Source organism: Dryas octopetala, chromosome 5 (assembly GCF_963921425.1).
Source record: "Dryas octopetala chromosome 5, drDryOcto1.1, whole genome shotgun sequence".
Classification (NCBI taxonomy): Eukaryota; Viridiplantae; Streptophyta; class Magnoliopsida; order Rosales; family Rosaceae; genus Dryas; species Dryas octopetala.
The window spans coordinates 7320876-7340932 of record NC_141370.1 but is presented as its reverse complement, the minus strand read 5'-3'; the positions used below and the strand labels follow the sequence as shown (position 1 = coordinate 7340932).

At 35.7% G+C, this 20057-nt stretch overlaps 1 long non-coding RNA gene and 3 other non-coding genes across 4 annotated transcripts; all 4 read right to left on the bottom strand.

The window, feature by feature from the left end:
* Window positions 1-760: 760 nt before the first annotated feature.
* Window positions 761-1069, bottom strand: LOC147283898 (signal recognition particle RNA). The gene has a single exon (XR_015122616.1).
* A 10267-nt stretch (window positions 1070-11336) lies between these two features.
* Window positions 11337-13182, bottom strand: LOC147283897 (uncharacterized). The gene is made up of 2 exons (XR_015122344.1): window positions 12830-13182; window positions 11337-12671 (listed from the first exon to the last, which is right to left on the bottom strand). It is a non-coding gene; the product is annotated as an uncharacterized LOC147283897 (long non-coding RNA).
* On the bottom strand, window positions 12889-13193 carry LOC147283896 (signal recognition particle RNA). The gene has a single exon (XR_015122594.1).
* Window positions 13194-14375: 1182 nt separating this feature from the next.
* LOC147283895 (signal recognition particle RNA) lies at window positions 14376-14680 on the bottom strand. Its single transcript, XR_015122627.1, has one exon.
* Between the last annotated feature and the right edge of the window lie 5377 nt (window positions 14681-20057).

Below are 20057 nucleotides of genomic sequence, written 5' to 3'. Positions count from 1 at the left end.
TAAAATTGTACTTTACCACCCTCAGTCCAACGGTTAGGTTGAGGCCATCAACAAGATCATCAAAAAGACTTTGAAGTCCAAGTTGGATAACGCCAAGGGACTTTGAAGTCCAAGTTGAAATTTGAGAGCTACTCCCAGAGGTACTATGGTCATACCCAACCTATTTCAAAACCTCAATTAATGAAGCACTATTTTCACTCGCATTTGGGTTTGAGGCTATAGTACCCTTAGAGATGGGAACATTCTCATTTCTAATTGCAATGTACATCCCAGAGGTAATGATGCTAGAATATAACTAACTTTGGACATGTTGCAAGAGAGAAGAGAAAAGGTCAACTTATACCGAGTGACATACAAGTAAAGGGTATCCAAGCACTACAACAAGAGGGTGAAACCAAAAATTTTTAAATAAATGGAGCTAGTCATGAGGAAGAACCATATTGCCATTAAGAAAAGCTCCTTTAATTCAACATGAGATGACCCCTACAAGAATGTTGGGGTAGTTAGGCCAAGGACTTATTGCCTCACCACCCTAGCTAGAAAGCCCCTACAGCATAACCGCAATGTTGAATACCTAAAACATTAGTACTAGTGAATTTGTTAGCTTATTTTGTATCTAATTTTAACAGACGAACCGATAGTAAAGCATATACTAGTGCTCGTCGATCCATCCCTGATCATTTTAATTAATGAAATGATATTTTGGTCTATTACACTTTTTAGTTATGAAGCAAACACTGAGGACTTTTTAGTTATAAAAAAAGGTGTTGGTCCAATTGGCAGAGCCCGGCAGGCCATGATGGGTCAGGGTGGCACCGACCCGTTATCCTTCCACTGCAAAGAGTGGGAGGTAATCGCTGCTCTGTGAAGCCAGCCTCACGCTGTGCCCTCCACTCTAGAAGCCGTACGTGTGACCCGAGCCTTCGCCTAAGCCACAAAGCTCAACCCCTCGCTTGGAATGGGCGGGCCGGATTGAAGCCACACCAAACCCGACCAGAAAATGCTGAGTCAACGTCCTAACACCTCAATGCCCCCACTTGGGTTACAAGCTTGCGTTGCTAAGCTCAGCGATACAACATTCTTGTACTAGGCTTATAAAGCGTAATGTCAAATTTCATTTTAGCGATGTGGGACAAACTTGTTCAACTGTCTTCTTTTTGCTTATGATATGGCAAACATCTTTCGAAGTAATTTGCACTAAATGATGGCAAAACATCTTTCTAGGGAATAGTAGAATCTCAAGTATGCACAGTCTCAACTGCAAAGATGAAGGCTTGACAAAAAGTTGAAATGCACTATGGAGCAAATATAGGGGAAAGCTATTTTTTGTCAAATTTAGAGAAATAGTCAGAATTGTAGAAGATCAGTCTGAAACCTAATTCTCTGGGTAGAAGGTCACATCCTCATAGATGATGTCAAGGACAAATGCCGTGGATGATGCAAGTCACTTCCCATAGGAGGCGCTCTTCCTTGAAGAATAAATCAAGATGGACTAGAGATTGACTTGGAAATTAAATAATAAGATCAAAATAAATAAGTAAATAAAAATTAACCAATTCGTTAGAATGGAGTAGTTAAATCAACACCCGAAAAGGAAATTACCAAAGTATAGTAAAACTTAAATAAGTTTACAAACTGATTAAATTATAAGTAAAATATTGTTGAAACTCATCCCAAACGTGAATAATATAAGGAAAGCCATTGAAAGGCATAAAAAGCTGCAAGGCAAAAGACATGAGTAATGAGACATTAGGACACTAGACAAGAGACTTCAATGTTGCACACCCCTCAATCGAGATCGTCTCCAAGAGGTAAATCTGCATAAGCAAGAGAAAAAAAAATAATGAACATCACATACGATCATTGCTTCCCTTCAGAGGACCCTTCTTGGTTTGAAAACTTTTAAAACCTCTACTAGTGAAAGATGGTTTTCCAAAACTTCAAAATATTTTCACAAAATCGTTTGAACACCTTAGCTGCAACAGAATATGGGAAACGTACATACATAAAAACCCATAAATATTAATAACTCAGATGATCGATATACAGTAGGTACAACTACGGTCAAGTCATAATCAACTAAGCAGCTACCATAGAGAGAATGTCACAGTAAACAGAGATAAGAACTCTCAATTGAATATCCATACCACATGCCATCTGATCAGTTATGAGCATCTGTTTCGTACAACCAAGTGGTAACTAGCGATCAAGAATGTGGTAAGTTACCACAAACTTGATCATGACTTACCAATTACTTGAGCGAGATATCAAGAAGTAGTAAGTCCTCTAGATATGCTTTTTTTGAAGAGTTACCACAAACTTGATCTGGAGTTACCAGTTCTTGAATAAACTCTCAAGTAAGTGGCAACTAGCGATCAAGAATATGGTAAGTTACCACAAACTTGATCTGAAGTTACCAGTTTTTGAATAAATGCTCAAGAATGTGGTAACTAGTGATTAATAATGTAGTAAGTTACCCAAAATTTGATCCTAAGTTACGAATTACTTGAGCACGATATCAATAAGCGGTAACTCATCTAAATAGGCATTTTTTGAAGAGTTACGATAAACTTGATTCGGAGTTACCAGTTCTTAAATAAACGCTTAGGAATGTGGTAACTAGCGATCAAGTTTGTGAACAAGAATGTTGTAAGTTATCACAAACTTGATCTGAAGTTACCAGTTCCTGAATAAATGTTCAAGAATGTGATAAATAACGATCAATAATGTGGTAAGTTATCCAAAACTTGATCCAGAGTTACCAATTACATGAGATAGATATCAAGAATTAGTAACTCATCTAGATATGCCTTTTTTGAAGAGTTACCAGAAACTTAATCCAGAGTTACCACATTTTGAACAGACGGTCAAGTCAGTGGTAAATCCCGATCAAGAATGTGGTTAGTTATCAGAAACTTGATCAAGAATTATCTTGTTCTTGAGTGACCTCTCAAGAAATGGTAAGTGGGTGTCAAGTTTGTGGTAGCTTTATGAAGAAAGGTTTATTTGGTGGAGTTAATACAAACTTGACATGATGCTACCATTTCCTAAAGAGAGGCTCAAGTTTGTGGTAATGTACGAGAATCATGATCAAGAGTTACTAATTCCTTGATTGATACATCAAGAAGTAGTAAGTCCTTAAGATAGGTCTATTTTCAAATACTTACCACATCTTGAACAAACGTTCAAGTCAGTGGTGAATCCCTATCAAGAATGTAGTTAGTTACTAGTTTCTAAATAAATGCTCAAGAATGTGATAACTAGCGCGCGATTAAGAATGTGGTAAGTTACCACAAACTTGATTATGAGTTACTACATTCTTGACGGCATAGGTTGATCACAATTAAGACCATTCCGAGCCAAAGCATGGGCAATAGAGTTACAAGCACTGTGGTACATATGAAATAGAAAAAATCTCAAAATTCAGCAACAACAGTTGGACATCATGAATAAGTTCTCCCTCGACACAAAGAGTCTATGAGAAGTAATAACTTGCTTAATAATTACTTATTACTCAATTGGATTACTTATGTAATGGGTTTTCTCTCTCTCTCTCTCTCTCTCTCTCTCTGTATATAGATATATATAATATATATATATAGATATACAAGCCCATTCAAGTAAGGATGTCCTTACTTTAAGAAAGGTAAGAACATCTTCTCTGTGTAACATTTGGCAATGCAGTTCGATGATTGGAACATTTAATTTTTTAGGTTCCTTCTCAATGGTCATCCCTATAAAAAATCAGCAAAATTGGTGATTGTTTGGTCATCTAAACTATGTAGACATTTACAGTCCATCAAATAAAATTGAAATGATGTTTGCTATAATAAACTGGCTAAACAGTTTTCGATTTTGCTAAATTTTTGCAAGTTGACCTTTGAATGATGTTTTAACATATAGACGATTATGATCATTGAATTGTAGGTCTACACATGATGTTCTTACTTTTCTTAAAGTAAGGACATCCTTACTTGAAAATTTCTATATATATATACAGTCCATCTTTAGAGAGAATGTCCGCAAATTTCAAAATTTGTGAACGTCGACACAGTACTGACATGGGGTAGACAGTGTGTCAACACGAAATTTCAAAACTTGCTGCAGCACATTATTTGTGTCGACACACTGTCTTACCCATGTCAACACTGTGTTGGCGTCCGCAAATTTTGAAATTTGTGAATGTCCTCTCTAAATAAAATCCTTATATATATATACAAGAATGCTCTAAAACTAATTGATTAGCAAGTTATTACAAAGCTAACCAATATGTTGGGCCCACTGCACAATATAATCTCAAAATCTGAACCATCCATTTTTTAGACCCTACTTCAAAGATCATCTCTATAAAAAATCAGATGTCATTTAGCAATTTGATTATGATAACAATTATTTATATGCTTTTATCAAAAATAATGATCGTCTATTTATTTGGTCACAATTAGATGACTAAATGATTTCTAATGTAGTTTATTTTTTACAATGATGATCTCTGAAATATAACCTAAAAAATAGACGGTTCAGATTATGAGATTAATTACGTGGTGGGCCTAAAAACATAGTTTCTTATTAACTTACTAACTAGTTAGCTTTAGAACACTTTTATATATATGTGTGTGTGTGTGTATATATATATGCTCTTTCTATTGAGGTATACCTCAACTTATTTAGGTTGAGGTATACCCTACCATGGCCCACACAAGTTGTTTTGCGTCGATCCGAACCATTCATTTTTGACATCTTCATTGATAAATCATCCTTGCAAAAAATTAGCCAAATCGGAAATCATTTGTCTATCTAACTTTGATCAAATAAATGGACGAACCAAATATTTAGGGACCTAAATATTTTCGATGAAACCGTCCATTTATTTGATCAAAGTTAAATAAGCAAATGATTTCCGATTTGGCTAATTTTTTGCAAGGATAATCTATCCATGAAGATATAAAAAATGAACACTTCGAATCGACACAAAACAACTTGTGTGGGCCCCAACAAGGTCATACCTCAATATAAATAAGTTGAGATATACCTCAATAGAAGGAGTCTGTATATATATATATATATATATATACAGGAGCTTCAAGTGTGGGATCCCACATTTAGTGTTAAATGTGGGATGAGGTGGATGGACCCACTCCATATAGTTTTTCAACGATCCGAATCGTCTATTCTTTAGGTCTCTATTCATAGATCATCCTTGCAAAAATTAGTCAAATCGAAAATCATTTGTCTATCTAACTTTGATCAATCAAATAGACGCTTTTATCGAAAATCTTAGTTCGTTTATTTATTTAATCAAAGTTAGATAGGCAAATGATTTCCAATTTGACTAATTTTTTGTAAGAATAATCTTTGAATAGAGACTTAAAAAATAGACAATTTGGATCGTTGAAATATTATATAAAGTGAGCCATATGAGGGATCTCACAAACAAAATTATTTATGGGATCTCACAATTGAAGTGGTCTATATATATACACACATACATGGACCTTCAAGTGTAAGATCCTACATTTAGTATTAAATGTGGAATGGGGCAGATGGGTCCACTCCATGTAGTTTTTTAACAATCTAAACCGTCTATTTTTTAAACCTTTATTCATAGATCATTTTTGAAAAAAATTAGCCTAATCAGAAATCATTTGCGTATCTAACTTTGATCAAACAAATAGACAGTTTTGTCAAAATATTTAGTTCGTGTATTTGTTTGATTAAAGTTAGATACGCAAATGATTTCTGATTTGGCTAATTTTTTGCAAATATGAACTTTGAATAAAGACTTAAAGAATAGACAGTTCGGATTATTGAAATACTATATGGAGTGAGCCCTATGAAGGATCTGACAAATAAAATTATTTATGGGATCTCACAATAAAAGGGACCTATATATATTATATACCACACACGAGAAAAACTTATTTCTACAGTGTTTGTGTTTTAGATAAGAAAGCAATTTGTATATGGTAAACCTATCTATATATGTTAATTCTACATATATATATATATATATATATATAAGGAGTGCTCTAAAACTAACTAGTTAGCAAGTTAATATGAATCTAACCATGTTTTTGGGAACACCACATAACTAATTTCATAATCCGAACCATCAATTATTTAGGTCATGCATCAAAGGTCATCATTACAAAAAATTAACTAAATCGAAAATCATTTAGTCATCTAATTGAGATCAAATAAATAGACGATCAGATTTTTCGATAAAAAACATAGAAATAGTTGTTGTTATAATCAAATGACTAAATGATTTCCGAATTTGGAGATTTTTTACTGGGATGATCTTTGAAGTAGAGCCTAAAAAATAGACCGTTCAGATTTTGAGATTACATTGTGTGGTGAGCACAACATGGTGGTTAGCTTCGTATTAACTTACTAACTAGTTAGTTTTAGAGCACTCCTCATGTATATATATATATGTATATAAATATGTGATATAAATAGATCGATAAATACCCTTTGGTTACACAATCATTCGATCAAGATATAGTATTAGGAGTATAAAAATCAAGGAGATTTTAATTTGGAGAAGGCATTACCTAAGTTACCTTCTAGTTAACAATTAATACTAGTTCTGTCTTCAGTTTTAGAAAGCAACGCTCCCCACAAATTGTGCTCTTAGCTTTGCAAACATGAGTGCAAGACTATATATGCACAACAAAGGAGCGTGAATAAGTGTTTCCCTAGTTTTGATTTAGAACTTAAGTTTGTATGACAAATTTGTTAAGGTTGCTTATTTTCTTTCATCTCTTATTAGTTATTATTTTTTCAATGTAAAATTTTGTTTAATTTGATGAAAAATTTTGAAAACTTGTCATTTTTTGTTGGGATTAATACCATTTTGCTCCCCAGACTATTACACTTGTATCAGTTTGCTCCCCAGACTTCTAATTTGGAAAATTAAGGACTCTGACTTTTTCAATTTTGCCAATTGAGGTTCTTTTGTCAATTTACACATTTTTTATCCAAATCTTTGAGGGCAAAATGGTCCCTTCCAATTAGATCTTATCATTTTTTCCTCTTTTATTTCTTGCTAAATTTTGCTTGATCATCTCGACATTTTAGATGAAAAATGTATAAATTGACGGAATAACCTTAATTGGCAAAATTGAAAAAGTCAGGGTCCTTAATTTTCTAAATTAGAAGTCTGGGGAGCAAACTGATACATGTGTAATAGTCTGGGGAGCAAAATGACATTAATCCCTTTTTTGTTTGCATTGAAGACTTTTTGAGTTTTTTTTTTTTTTTTTTTTTTTTTCTAGTTTTAAAATTATAACTCTTAAGTAATGCTCGATCTCCTCGAGCATTATTGGTCAAAAGTCAAGCACTACTCTAGGGGTTCGAGCACCACTCGAGTGAAGCTTGAGAACGTTCTCATATTGTCATAAGCATGGAAAATTTAATGAATGTCAGTTCTTTTAATGTCCAAAAATATTTGAACTGAAAAATATTGGCAACTCAGAAAGTCTCTTCTTATTTTGCAATATGTGATGTTTGCTGGTGTTGGCGTGAGTTGTAATTTAGGAGTATTAGTTATAATTTACTTTCCTTATTGTGAATTTTCCTTATTCTATGCCTAGTCTGATTAGGATAGATTTATTATTCTATGCCTAGTCTGATTAGGAGTATTAGTTTTCTTGTGTGGACAAAGGATTGTACTCTTATAAGAGAGAAAGAATAAAGAAGACAGAATTATTTTTACGCTTGAATTTTGCCGCTGGGTGATAAAGTTGTTTCTTTCATCAATTAAATTCTTTGGTTTTTTTTATGTTTTTGTTTTTCTTAACAGATACGAATTAAAAAATAAGACAGGGAAATCAACAATGAAGAGGCAAAGCAAGAGCAGCAAGTCTGTGCCACGACAAGCTTCACCAAAGATGATGCAAAGAAACACAACATCGTCGACATCAACGAATATACAAAAAAGTGAGGCATCTTCGACCAATAAGCAAGGAAAAAGCAACATCACTCCAAATTCAACTTGGTCTCCATTGATGGATGGCATAAAGATACAAGAGGACATTGTCTCTTGGGATGGTGAAGGTCATGACATTCCTGCATACATAAACCATGTCCTCTATGGTCCAAGGGAGGCTAGAAGATTGCCAGTTTTTGAAGAGATATGCCCCAAAAGAAATTGAACTATTCAAGTATATATGACTAGAGGCCCGTGCCAATAAGCTTTTTCTAAAGATAGGATATTAGGTCATAACTGGTTGGATGCTACTTCAATTATAGTACTAGTTGTATTGATTAGCTAGCCACTTTAATTTACATGCATTACTACTTTGATTTTTTTTTTCTGATGCATGAATGATTAAACTGTCCATTAAATTCAATGCATTGCTTACCATTGTTTGACTAGTTAAAAGTCAAGGAGTTTTGTTCTCAATGTTGGTTCCATGCCCACAATAGTATCTATGTGTTCTACCACTGCTTGATTAGTTACAAATTTGGTCACATACAAAGTGAATTTCTGAAAAGATGGCGAAGATGTCTTCGACATCATACAATTTTATAAAAATTGGCACACAAAGAGAAAGCTTGATGGAAAGAAATGCCTGTAGTTTTCAGGTTCATCAATCATCCAAACATATAACAAGAACCACTTACAATGATCCGTTCGTGCACAAATAATCGCCAGAAGGCAAAGACTATTAGACATTAATCTTGGGCAGCATTGCTAATCTAGGAAGGCTGTAGTTTCAGAAACTGAAACTGGGTGCGAAGGACAAAGCGTGGGATGGGTTTTAGATTGCATTGTACAGGAAGAGGAGGGAGCAGGAGCAAATTGTACTTGTATTCAACAGACCATCACGTATTAGTATGATAACTAGAACTTTCAGAAATTTTTAACAATTCCTAATTTCATAACCAAGCATTACCTGACAGAGAACAATTTTGGCTAAAAAAGACAGAAACCTGAACAAGTGACAAAAATGGGGAGGTGTGAGTGGGATGTGAAAAAGGGTTACTGATTAAGGCCCCATGTAGATGACCAGAATGGCAGAGAAGTGTTGGCATCTTTGTTCCAGTAAAATTCTTATTAATAACATGCCCTAATAGTTTGTTTGAAAACATAATTTGAAGATGTGGAACCATCCAGCATCACATTCCCACTAATAATTAATAGAAACTAAGAAGAGATCGACATAAGCTAGATCACTTGTTAAAGCAGCTAAAATACCACAACATCAAGATTTGTGTGTTTCTACTAATTTTGTTCCAGAGATTGTTTTGCTGGAACAGATTCTAAAACTAACTAAACCCAAAATAATTGGTTTAGAACAACATTGGTGTAATTCTTATGTTTTTAAATATTAAGGCACAACTATATAGCTTAATTTTCTTCAATTTTCAGAATCATACGCTATTCAGTCCAGAAGAAAACAGAATCACAAAATAAATTTGGCAGCATGTTCTTTTCTGAACTGTAGTTACATAGAGAGAGAGAGAGAGAGAGAGAGAGAGAGAGAGAGAGAGAGAGAGAGAGAGAGAGAGAGAGAGAGAGAGAGAGAGAGAGAGAGTCTGAGAGAGAAGGAGAGAGAGAGAGAGAGAGATGAAAGCATACCAAATGCAGCTGCATCACAGGCTCATGGACCTGCATCACTTGCACAGCTGGCATTGCTGACTACGGTTGTATCAGTCAAAGAATAGTTAGCTAGTTAATGAACTTGTTAGGTTGTTAAGCATAGCTAGTTATAGTCTGTTGTTAGATTAGCTAATTGTATTTAAGGGCATTTAAGTTAATGTATCTGAAGTCTGAACTGATAGGAATTTATAGAAAGAATCCCAAATAGAAGAAGAAGAAGAACATAGTAACATATGTTAAACTGAAATGCAAGATTCTCTGTGAAAGTTGGTTTAACATTCTATCTCAGAGGGATTATGAAACCTGTTTGGAATAATATATGCAACACCATTCTGAGTAAATGACATCATCCGCACATGTGAACGGGGACAGAAAACAAATAGGATTCCCATTTTGACCATGCATTCCAAGCATCCAACAAGGCCTTATATCAGTAGTGGAAGAACCATATTCAAATATTTATACACTTCCATATTTCGATCCGTCTCCTCTTATCTTATTCATTATATAAATGGCAGGGTGACCATAAACATCTATGATCTATCAACTATCACAGATACAGTTAGCAACAAACGAACCTAAGTCATTAAAGATCGCAGATCCCTCACAGCAGGTTAAAACATTAAAAGACTTCAGAAAGTAAATTATTGTCGATTTTCAGGACAAGGAAACGTAATTTGTATCTAAAGAAAATTACCTCTCAGCAGGTTAAAACATCAAAAGACTTCGTAAAGAACATAAGTACCGAGTCCATTTGACTCATTTAAGGTTCTATCTATTTAGTATGCAGTATTTACAATCCAATACAATAAGCTTTTTGGAATACAATTCGTAAATTTTTCTCCCTTTGCACATTATACATCATTTGGATTTTGAAAATGATTACCTCATATCAATTCTATGGCTATGAAAGGTACACATGGCAGTTTAGCATTCAAAAACTGCAAACTATCCAACTTAGCAGAAAAGGAAATAGTGGGACAACATCTATGCAAAGTTATCAAGAGATACTTCCCAACTGTAGTTCTGTTGAGTGAGGCATGAAGTGAGTCTTAAGCCTTCAGACATTTATCTTTTTAATTTCAAAAAATAGTAGGTAAGCCTGAAGTAGTAGAGAACATCTTATAAAATCTAGAATTTCATATCAATAGAAGAATACATAACAACCAAGATTGCCGAATCAAAACACATGCGTCTGAGTTAGATTCACTTACCAGAAAGAGGAAAGAAATCTTTGAGATAACGACAAAAGAAAATGAGGAACCTGAACAAGTGACCAAAATGGGGAGGTGTGTGGCAGAAACTAATAAAAATTAGTGTGGGATGTGGAAAAGAATTGCTAATTACAATTAATGCCCAATGTGGATAACAATAATGGCAGAGAGTGCCGGCATCTTGTTCCAGTAAATTAAATTCTTATTAAGAATATGCCCTGATAGTTTCTGTTCCAAAGTCTGAAAACATAATTTGAAAAAATGAAACCATCTGTAAAATTCAGACAGGTGATCCCACAAATAATTGAAGGGACAAAGCAACAACCATTGTTAAAGCAACTAAGAGATCACAATACCAAGATTTGAGTGTTTCTACCATTTGTACCAGAAAGATTATTTACTAAAACAGATTCCAGAACTAACTAAACCAACGTAACTGAATTAGAGCATCACTGGTCCACTTTTTTATTTTTAAATACCAAGGTCCCTCATATATGTGAGGTAGAAGTATATGGCCAGCTTAATTTTCTTGAATTTCAGGACTACAAACTAAATTTGGCTGCATGTTTTTGTTTGAAATAACATACGCAACACAATTCCTGAGTAAATGACATCATACACACACATTAATGGGACAGAAAACAAATAAGATTCCCATTCTGACCATGCATTTCAAGTATCCAAACAAGGCCTTACAGTAGTGAAAGAACCCTATTCAAATATTCACCCTATTCAAATGGCTCAATCTCACACTCAAAAGCAAAAGCTAAGCCTAGCTAGTTATTCCAAAATTAATGTGCTAGTCCCCGTCAAAACCCCCCAAGATCAAGCTTTGCAGACTAGAGCATCCAAAATTAATGTCCTAGTCCCCAAAAAGAACCACTTGCCTGTCAAGAAAACTAAGAAGTAAGAACATGAATTGCAATATCTTTTACTATAGGATCAGCGATTACTATACCTTTTAGTATGGAAAACATATACCACAATTATTTATCACATAGTCTAAATTTAGCATCGGATCAATGATTTACCAGATATGTACTACATATATAATATATGTACATCTGGTGAATCATTGATTCGATGATAAATCTAGAAGCACCATCTTCCTCTTCATCTTAGCCTACAATACCAATTGACAAGTCTTCAGTCAATTTTATAGATCAAATGTAGGGTTCAGGAATGGGGTTTTGAAAAATTAGTGGGCTTCAATCTGTGGGTCATATCCGGTTTCAGTTATCTTTGGAAGTCAACGGGTGCGATCACATCTGGTTTTGGTTTTGAAAGTCTTGAACCATAAAAATAAAATAAAAAAGAAAAGAAGATGGTGGCCAAAAAAAAAAAAGAAGATAATGAAAGAAATAGGATTCCTACGTTGGGAGGGCAAAAGAGTTTGAAAAAAGGTGGAGACGAAGTGCCACGTTCAGAAGAAAACAAATTGAAAAGGAAAAAAAGAAAGATAAATGTGGATTTATCTGGAAGCTTGGTTATCCCTTATTAGATGAAGTTTTATCTTAAATAAAGAGAGTCATCTTATATTTCTCTAATCTCATCTTTTAGTCTTCCATGTTGCATATCAAAAAATATGGAAGCTTTGAGAAATTCAGCAGAAAAGGAGGCACCAAAAGGCTGGTTGATATGCAATTGCCATCATTTGACATTGATACAGACATACAATTACCATCGCCTTTCAAAAATGATCTCATCAAAAAGAAACTTAAATGATGTAGTTCGAAAACAAAAATATGGGTTTTTGTGGGTTTTCAGAACTTGCAACATACCTCCCAGTCCGAACGTCAACTGTTCGAACAATTCCACCAAAATAGTTTAAGTCTTTGTTTAAGTCTCTGCAAATCAATAAGATTAAGAAAAAAAAAAAAGAACAAGGGAAAATGTGAGCAAAATGTTCAGTTCCCAAATAATAATTTTCAAGAACACACTTTGATTAACCACTAAAATCTACACGAAATTCTCACTATCTTACCCATGCCAAAAATCCACTTACCCAACAGAAATAGAACTACCAGAAATGGAAGGTTGTTTTTGCTGAGAAGCAGAATAAAAAAAGGTGTTGGTCCGATTGGCAGAGCCCGGCAGGCCATGATGGGTCAGGGTAGCACCGACCCGTTATCCTTCCACTGCAAAGAGCGGGAGGTAATCGCTGCTCTGTGAAGCCAGCCTCACGCTGTGCCCTCCACTCTAGAAGCCGTGTGACCCGAGCCTTCGCCCAAGCCACAAAGCTCAACCCCTCGCTTGGAATGGGCGGGCCAGATTGAAGCCACACCAAACCCGACCAGCAAATGCTGAGTCAAAGTCCCAACACCTCAATGCCCCCACTTGGGTTACAAGCTTGCGTTGCTAGGCTCGGCAATATAGTATTCTTGTACTAGGCTTATAAAGTGTAATGTCAAATTTCATTTTAGCGATGTGGGACAAACTTGTTCAATTATCTTCTTTTTGCTTATAATATGACTCTAAAGGTCTCTATTTGAAAGCTCAAAATTTAGACTATAATTAATCAATTTGTATGTTTCAATATCCTCAGTCCAACCGCCAAGTTAAAATCATCAAGAGGACTTTGAAGTCCAAGTTGGATGACTCCAAGGGACTTTGAAGTCCAAGATGGACTGTGAGAGCTATTCCCAAAGGTACTGTGGTCATATTGAGCAGATAGAAAACTTTGCATGAAAGAACATAATTTGCCAGTTTGGTGTCCCACACGCTATTATCGCTGACAATGGCAAGCATTTCAACTACAAGAGATTCAAAAATTTTGTTTGGGTTTTAGAATAAAATTGTACTTTACCACCCTCAGTCCAACGGCTAGGTTGAGGCCATCAACAAGATCATCAAAAGGACTTTGAAGTCCAAGTTGGATAACACCAAGGGACTTTGAAGTCCAAGTTGAAATTTGAGAGCTACTCCCAGAGGTACTATGGTCATACCGAACCTATTTCAGAACCTCAATTAATGAAGCACTATTTTCACTCGCATTTGGGTTTGAGGCTATAGTACCCTTAGAGATGGGAACATTCTCATTTCTAATTGCAATGTACATCCCAGAGGTAAATGATGCTAGAATAGAACTAACTTTGGACATGTTGCAAGAGAGAAGAGAAAATGTCAACTTATACCGAGCGGCATACAAGTAAAGGGTATCCAAGCACTACAACAAGAGAGTGAAACCAAAAATTTTTAAATAAAGTGAGCTAGTCATGAGGAAGAACCATATTGCCACTAAGAAAAGCTCCTTTAATCCAACATGAGATGACCCCTACAAGAATGTTGGGGTAGTCAGGCCAAGGACTTATTGCCTCACCACCCTAGCTAGAAAGCCCCTACAACATAACCGCAATGCTGAATACCTAAAACATTAGTACTAGTGAATTTGTTAGCTTATTTTGTATCTAACTTTAACAAACGAACATATCGTAAAGCATATACTAGTGCTCGTCGATCCATCCTTTATCATTTTAATTAATGAAATGATATTTTGGTCTATTACACTTTTTAGTTATGAAGCAAAAACTGAGGACTTTTTAGTTATAAAAAGAGGTGTTGGTCCAATTGGCAGAGCCCGGCAGGCCATGATGGGTCAGGGTGGCACCGACCCGTTATCCTTCCACTGCAAAGAGTGGGAGGTAATCGCTGCTCTATGAAGGCAGCCTCACGCTGTGCCCTCCACTCTAGAAGTCGTGTGACCCGAGCTTTCGCCCAAGCTACAAAGCTCAACCCCTAGCTTGGAATGGGCGGGCTAGATTGAAGCCATACAAAACCAGACCAGCAAATGCTGAGTCAATGTCCCAACACCTCAATGCCCCCACTTGGGTTACAAGCTTGCGTTGCTAAGCTCGGCGATACAGCATTCTTGTACTAGGCTTACAAAGCGTAATGTCAAATTTCATTTTAGCGATGTGGGACAAACTTGTTCAACTGTCTTCTTTTTGCTTATGATATGGCAAACATCTTTCGAAGTAATTTGCACTAAATGATGGCAAAACATCTTTCTAGGAAATAGTAGAATCTCAAGTATGCACAGTCTCAACTGCAAAGATGAAGGCTCGACAAAAAGTTGAAATGCACTATGGAGCAAATATAAGGGAAAGCTATTTTTTGTCAAATTCAGAGAAGTAGTCAGAATTGTAGAAGATCAGTCTGAAACCTAATTCTCTGAGTAGAAGGTCACATCCTCATAGACGATGTCAAGGACAAATGCCGTGGATGATGCAAGTCACTTCCCATAGGAGGCGCTCTTCCTTGAAGAATAAATCAAGATGAACTAGAGATTGACTTGGAAATTAAATAATAAGATCAAAACAAATAAGTAAATAAAAATTAACCAATCCGTTAGGATGGAGTAGTTAAATCAACACCCCAAAAGAAAATTACCAAAGTATAGTAAAACCTAAATAAGTTTACAAACTGATTAAATTATAAGTAAAATATTGTTCGAACTCATCCCAAATGAGAATAATATAAGGAAAGCCATTGAAAGGCATAAAAAGCTGCAAGGCAAAAGACATGAGTAATGAGACCTTAGGACACCAGACAAGAGACTTCAATGCTGCACACCCCTCAATCGAGATCGTCTCCAAGAAGTAAATCTGCATAAGCAAGAGGAAAAAAAAAAAAAACATGGTCATACCGAACCTATTTCAGAACCTCAATTAATGAAGCACTATTTTCACTCGCATTTAGGTTTGAGGCTATAGTACCCTTAGAGATGGGAACATTCTCATTTCTAATTGCAATGTATATCCCAGAGGTAAATGATGCTAGAATAGAACTAACTTTGGACATAATGCAAGAGAGAAAAGAAAAGGTCAACTTATACCAAGCGGCATACAAGTAAAGGGTATCCAAGCACTACAACAAGAGAGTGAAACCAAAAATTTTTAAATAAAGTGAGCTAGTCATGAGAAAGAACCATATTGCCATTAAAAAAAAGCTCCTTTAATCCAACATTAGATGACCCCTACAAGAATGTTGGGGTAGTTAGGCCAAGGACTTATTGCCTCACCGCCCTAGCTAGAAAGCCCCTACAGCATAACCGCAATGCTGAACACCTAAAACATTAGTACTAGTGAATTTGTTAGCTTATTTTGTATCTAACTTTAACAGACGAACCGATCATAAAGCATATAATAGTGCTCGTCGATCCATCCCTGATCATTTTAATTAATGAAATGATATTGGTATATTACACTTTTTAGTTATGAAGCAAACACTGAGGACTTTACCGTCGTATCTCAACATCGATACCCTAAACTAACCAAGTGTTCCCTCAAAAACCTAACAGAACCCAAAAATATATAAATATACCTACCTGAGCTTGCATGACCCCAAGTGGTCCCAATGATCTATAGGATAAAGGACCCCAAAGATCTTTAAATACACCTACTTGAGCTGGCTTGACCCCAAGTGGTCTCAGTGCTTGGTAGGATAACAAACCCTAAAGGTCATTAAAAACACCTACCCGAGTTGGCGTGACCCAAAATGGTTCCAGTCCTCGGTAAGATAACAGACCTCAAAGGTCTTTAAATACATATACTTGACCTGGTGTGATGCCAAGTGGTCTCAATGCTCGATAGGATAATAGACTTCGAAGGTCTTTAAATACACCTACATGAGCTTGTGTAACCCCATGAGGTCTCAATGCTCGGTAAGGTAACAAACCTCGGAGGTCTTTAAATACACCTACCTGAGTTGGCGTGACCCAAAGTGGTCTCATCGCTCGGTAAGATGATGTACTTCTTGAAAATCCTCCCGAGCATCATCTTCTCCCTTAGATGCTTCGTCCAACTCACCAAGGAAGGTCAAATTCTCATTTTGAGTGCTTTACCTTGATATTATTCGTACAATGAAAGTACTTATCAATTTGGGCATCTTGGATCTTCCTCAACACTTTTGCAAACTATTAGGCCTCGAGAATCCTCTTCTTGAGCTCCAAAAAATCATTTTGAAGGGATGTATTTAGGGCTGTTAGCTAGAAGATTTTTTGTTCGGCTTTTTCCAGCTTCTTTGTAAGGTCACCCTTCTCTGTAGTTAGGATTGTGACTTTGATGTTCAGCTTTGATGCCCTCTTAAGCTCTCTTTCAGCCTTGGCCTTCTTTAAGTTGGTAGTATCTTAAGCAGCTTTCGTATTTTCTCTCATCTTCTCAATACTCTTGGCCACCTCAAAATGCATTCGAGCTCCCTGAAACACCATAGGAATGTTGAGATCCGAAACTCAAAATATCTTTACAACCTAGACTTTTTTCTTCCTAGCAGAATTTTCTTTGGATGAGATTTTGTTCTGATCAAGACCGTAGGATTGGAGTCCCCCAACAAGAAGGATCGAAGTCAGGCAACTTAGGTTAGAGTTCCCCAAGTCTCCTAGCAAGATGGGCCAGAGTCGGGAGACTTCGAGTCGAAAGGTTGCCTAGGTATTCCCCCTTTTATTGAAATATTGGTTGGGAGGATTTCCCATTGTAGGAATATATAATTGAAAATTAGGGTTACGAGGTTTTCTCCCTTTCAAGAAATATATAAGCAAAGATTGGGGTCGAGATGAGTTCTCCCTCATAATGGTATCTCATGTTTAAGAAACATTGAAGCAAATATTGGGGTCGGGAGGAGTTCTCCCTCTAATTAAAATATAAGGTCAGGAGGTTTTCTTCCTTTTGAGAAATATGTAAGCCAATATTGGGGTGGGGATGAGTTCTCCCTCTAATTGGAATATGAGGTCAGGAAGTTTTCTCCCTTTTAAGAAATATGTAAGCAAATATTGGGGTTGGGAAGAGTTCTTCATCCAATTGGAATATGAGGTTGGGAGGTTTACTCCCTTTTGAGAGATATCTAAGTAAAGAATGAAGTCGGGATGAGTTCACCCTCCAATTGGAATATAAGTTTGGGAGGTTTTATCCCCTTTTAAGAAATATGATTGGGGTCAAAATGAGTTCTCCAGCCAACTGGAAAATGAGGTTGGGAAGTCTTCTCCTTTTTGAGAAATATGTAAGCAAAGAATGGAATCGGGATGAGTTTACCCTCCAATTGGAATATGAGGTAGGGAGCTTTTTTCTATTTTGAGAAATATGTAAGCAAAAATTGAGGTCATGATGAGTTCTCCCTTCAATTGGAATATGAGGTCGAGAGCTTTTCTCCCTTTTGAGAAATATGTTAGCCAAGATTGGAGTCGTGATGAGTTCTCCCTCCAATTAGAATATGAGGTCGGGAGCTTTTCTCCCTTTTTAGAAATATGTAATAAAAAATTGGAGTCGGGTTGAGTTCCCACTACAATTTTTTTTTTTTTGAAAATTTGAGGAATTCAAATGAAAAGAAAAAGAAAGAAAATGCATCAAAAAGGAATGTAGGGATTTTTCCAAATTTATAATTTTACCCTAATTGTTTTAGATATTCCATATCAGCACATTTTGTTTAAATAAAAAAAACTAATATGGAATGAAGTGAAACAAAAAGAAAAAGAAGGAAGCCACACCAAAAATACACAAAAGGGATTTTTCTGCTATGCATTTACCATATTTGCAAATTTTTTTTAAAATAATTAACATTAAATGGCATTAAATTTCTTTTTAAAGAAAAATTTGATATGGAAGGAATTGAAAAAAAAAAAAAAAAAAGTAAACTGATCACCAAGGAATAGAATGGATTTTTCTCCTCTGCATTTACCATATTTGAAGTTTCTTCTAAGGGTCTGTTAACATACAGGTATTGGTACCTAAATTTATTAACCAAAACCACCTAAAGCCTCATTCTTTCTTTGCGGGCCAACTACCATAATCCTATTATTCATTTGCGGACACCACACCCACTAGATCCCAAAATATCATGCAGACACCACACCACCACCACCACTAGATCCCAAAATACCATCCAAAAATAGACATAACAAAAACATAACATGCAAACATCTTCCAAAATACCAGCATCAACACATCACCAAAAAACAGAAACTGAAACTGCAAGTCCGCAACTCCAATAAACTGCAGTTTCAACTCTAATAAATTGCAGTTTCTGCAGTTTCAGTTCACTTACAGTTCCAGAAACTGCAATTTAGGGTAAACCCAAAAAAACAGAAACAGAAACTGCGAGTCCGCAACTCCAATAAACTGCAGTTTCAACTCTAATAAATTGCAGTTTCTGCACTTTCAGTTCACTTGCAGTTCCAGAAACTGCAGAAAGTTCACTTGCAGAAACTGAAACTGCAAGTCCGCAACTCCAATAAACTGCAGTTTCAACTCTAATAAATTGCAATTTCTGCAGTTTCAGTTCACTTACAGTTCCAGAAACAATTTCTTATCAAGGTCAGTTCGCTTGCAGTTCCAAAAACTGCAAAAAACTGCAGAAAACTGCAGTTTCAGAAACTGAACTAAACAAAAAAAATCAAGAACCTAAACATACTCATGCACAGACCTTGATAAGAAGAGAGAAAAGTCGGGATCTGAATTATTTGATTAATTGATAAATTGGATCGAAATCGGTGGCGGGCAGCGGCAAAATAGCAAAGCTAGATGACGAACAGATCACGGAGCTGCTCGTGGTGGTGGTGTTCGTCCTGGAGATGCTTGCTCTGCGAAGAAGAAGAACAAGAAGATGATGAAGAAGAAAGAGAAAAGAGACATAGTGGGGGGGATAAAGAGAGAAGAAAGAGAATGACAAAAATGAAATAAAATGGCAATTGACTAGATTTCAAGATAGCAACTTACCTTGTTATTAAAAAAAATTAATTGGTGCACTAGAAAGTAAAAACAATAAGTAAAAGGTAACTTAGGGTAATTAATTCTTCTTCTAATGGCCCTATGAAGTAATACTCCGTGTTAGCATAATTTAAACAATGAAAACAAATTTGATATAGGTGTGAAAAATAAAAAGTAAGAAACAAATCTTATTAGCTAAACAAATCTCCTGGCAAAAAAACCTAATATTGACTAAATATCATTTTAATTTGTACCTATAGTTTAGGCCAAGTTACACTTTCATCCAATTACTTTCAATTGTTTTTATTTTGGTCATGCACTTTCAATTATCTGCAAGTATGCCCTCAACTCCAAATTCAATCTGGTGTTCATGGATGGATGGCAGTTTAGAGATGCTGACTAAATTTGACATTAATGCATACATAGATGGTGTCCTCTACGCTCCAAGAAAGACTAGAAGAATGCCAACATCAGAAGAAATTGAATATCACGTTAATCTTGACAAATATTTTGGCTTTAATTTAGATCAATTTTTAA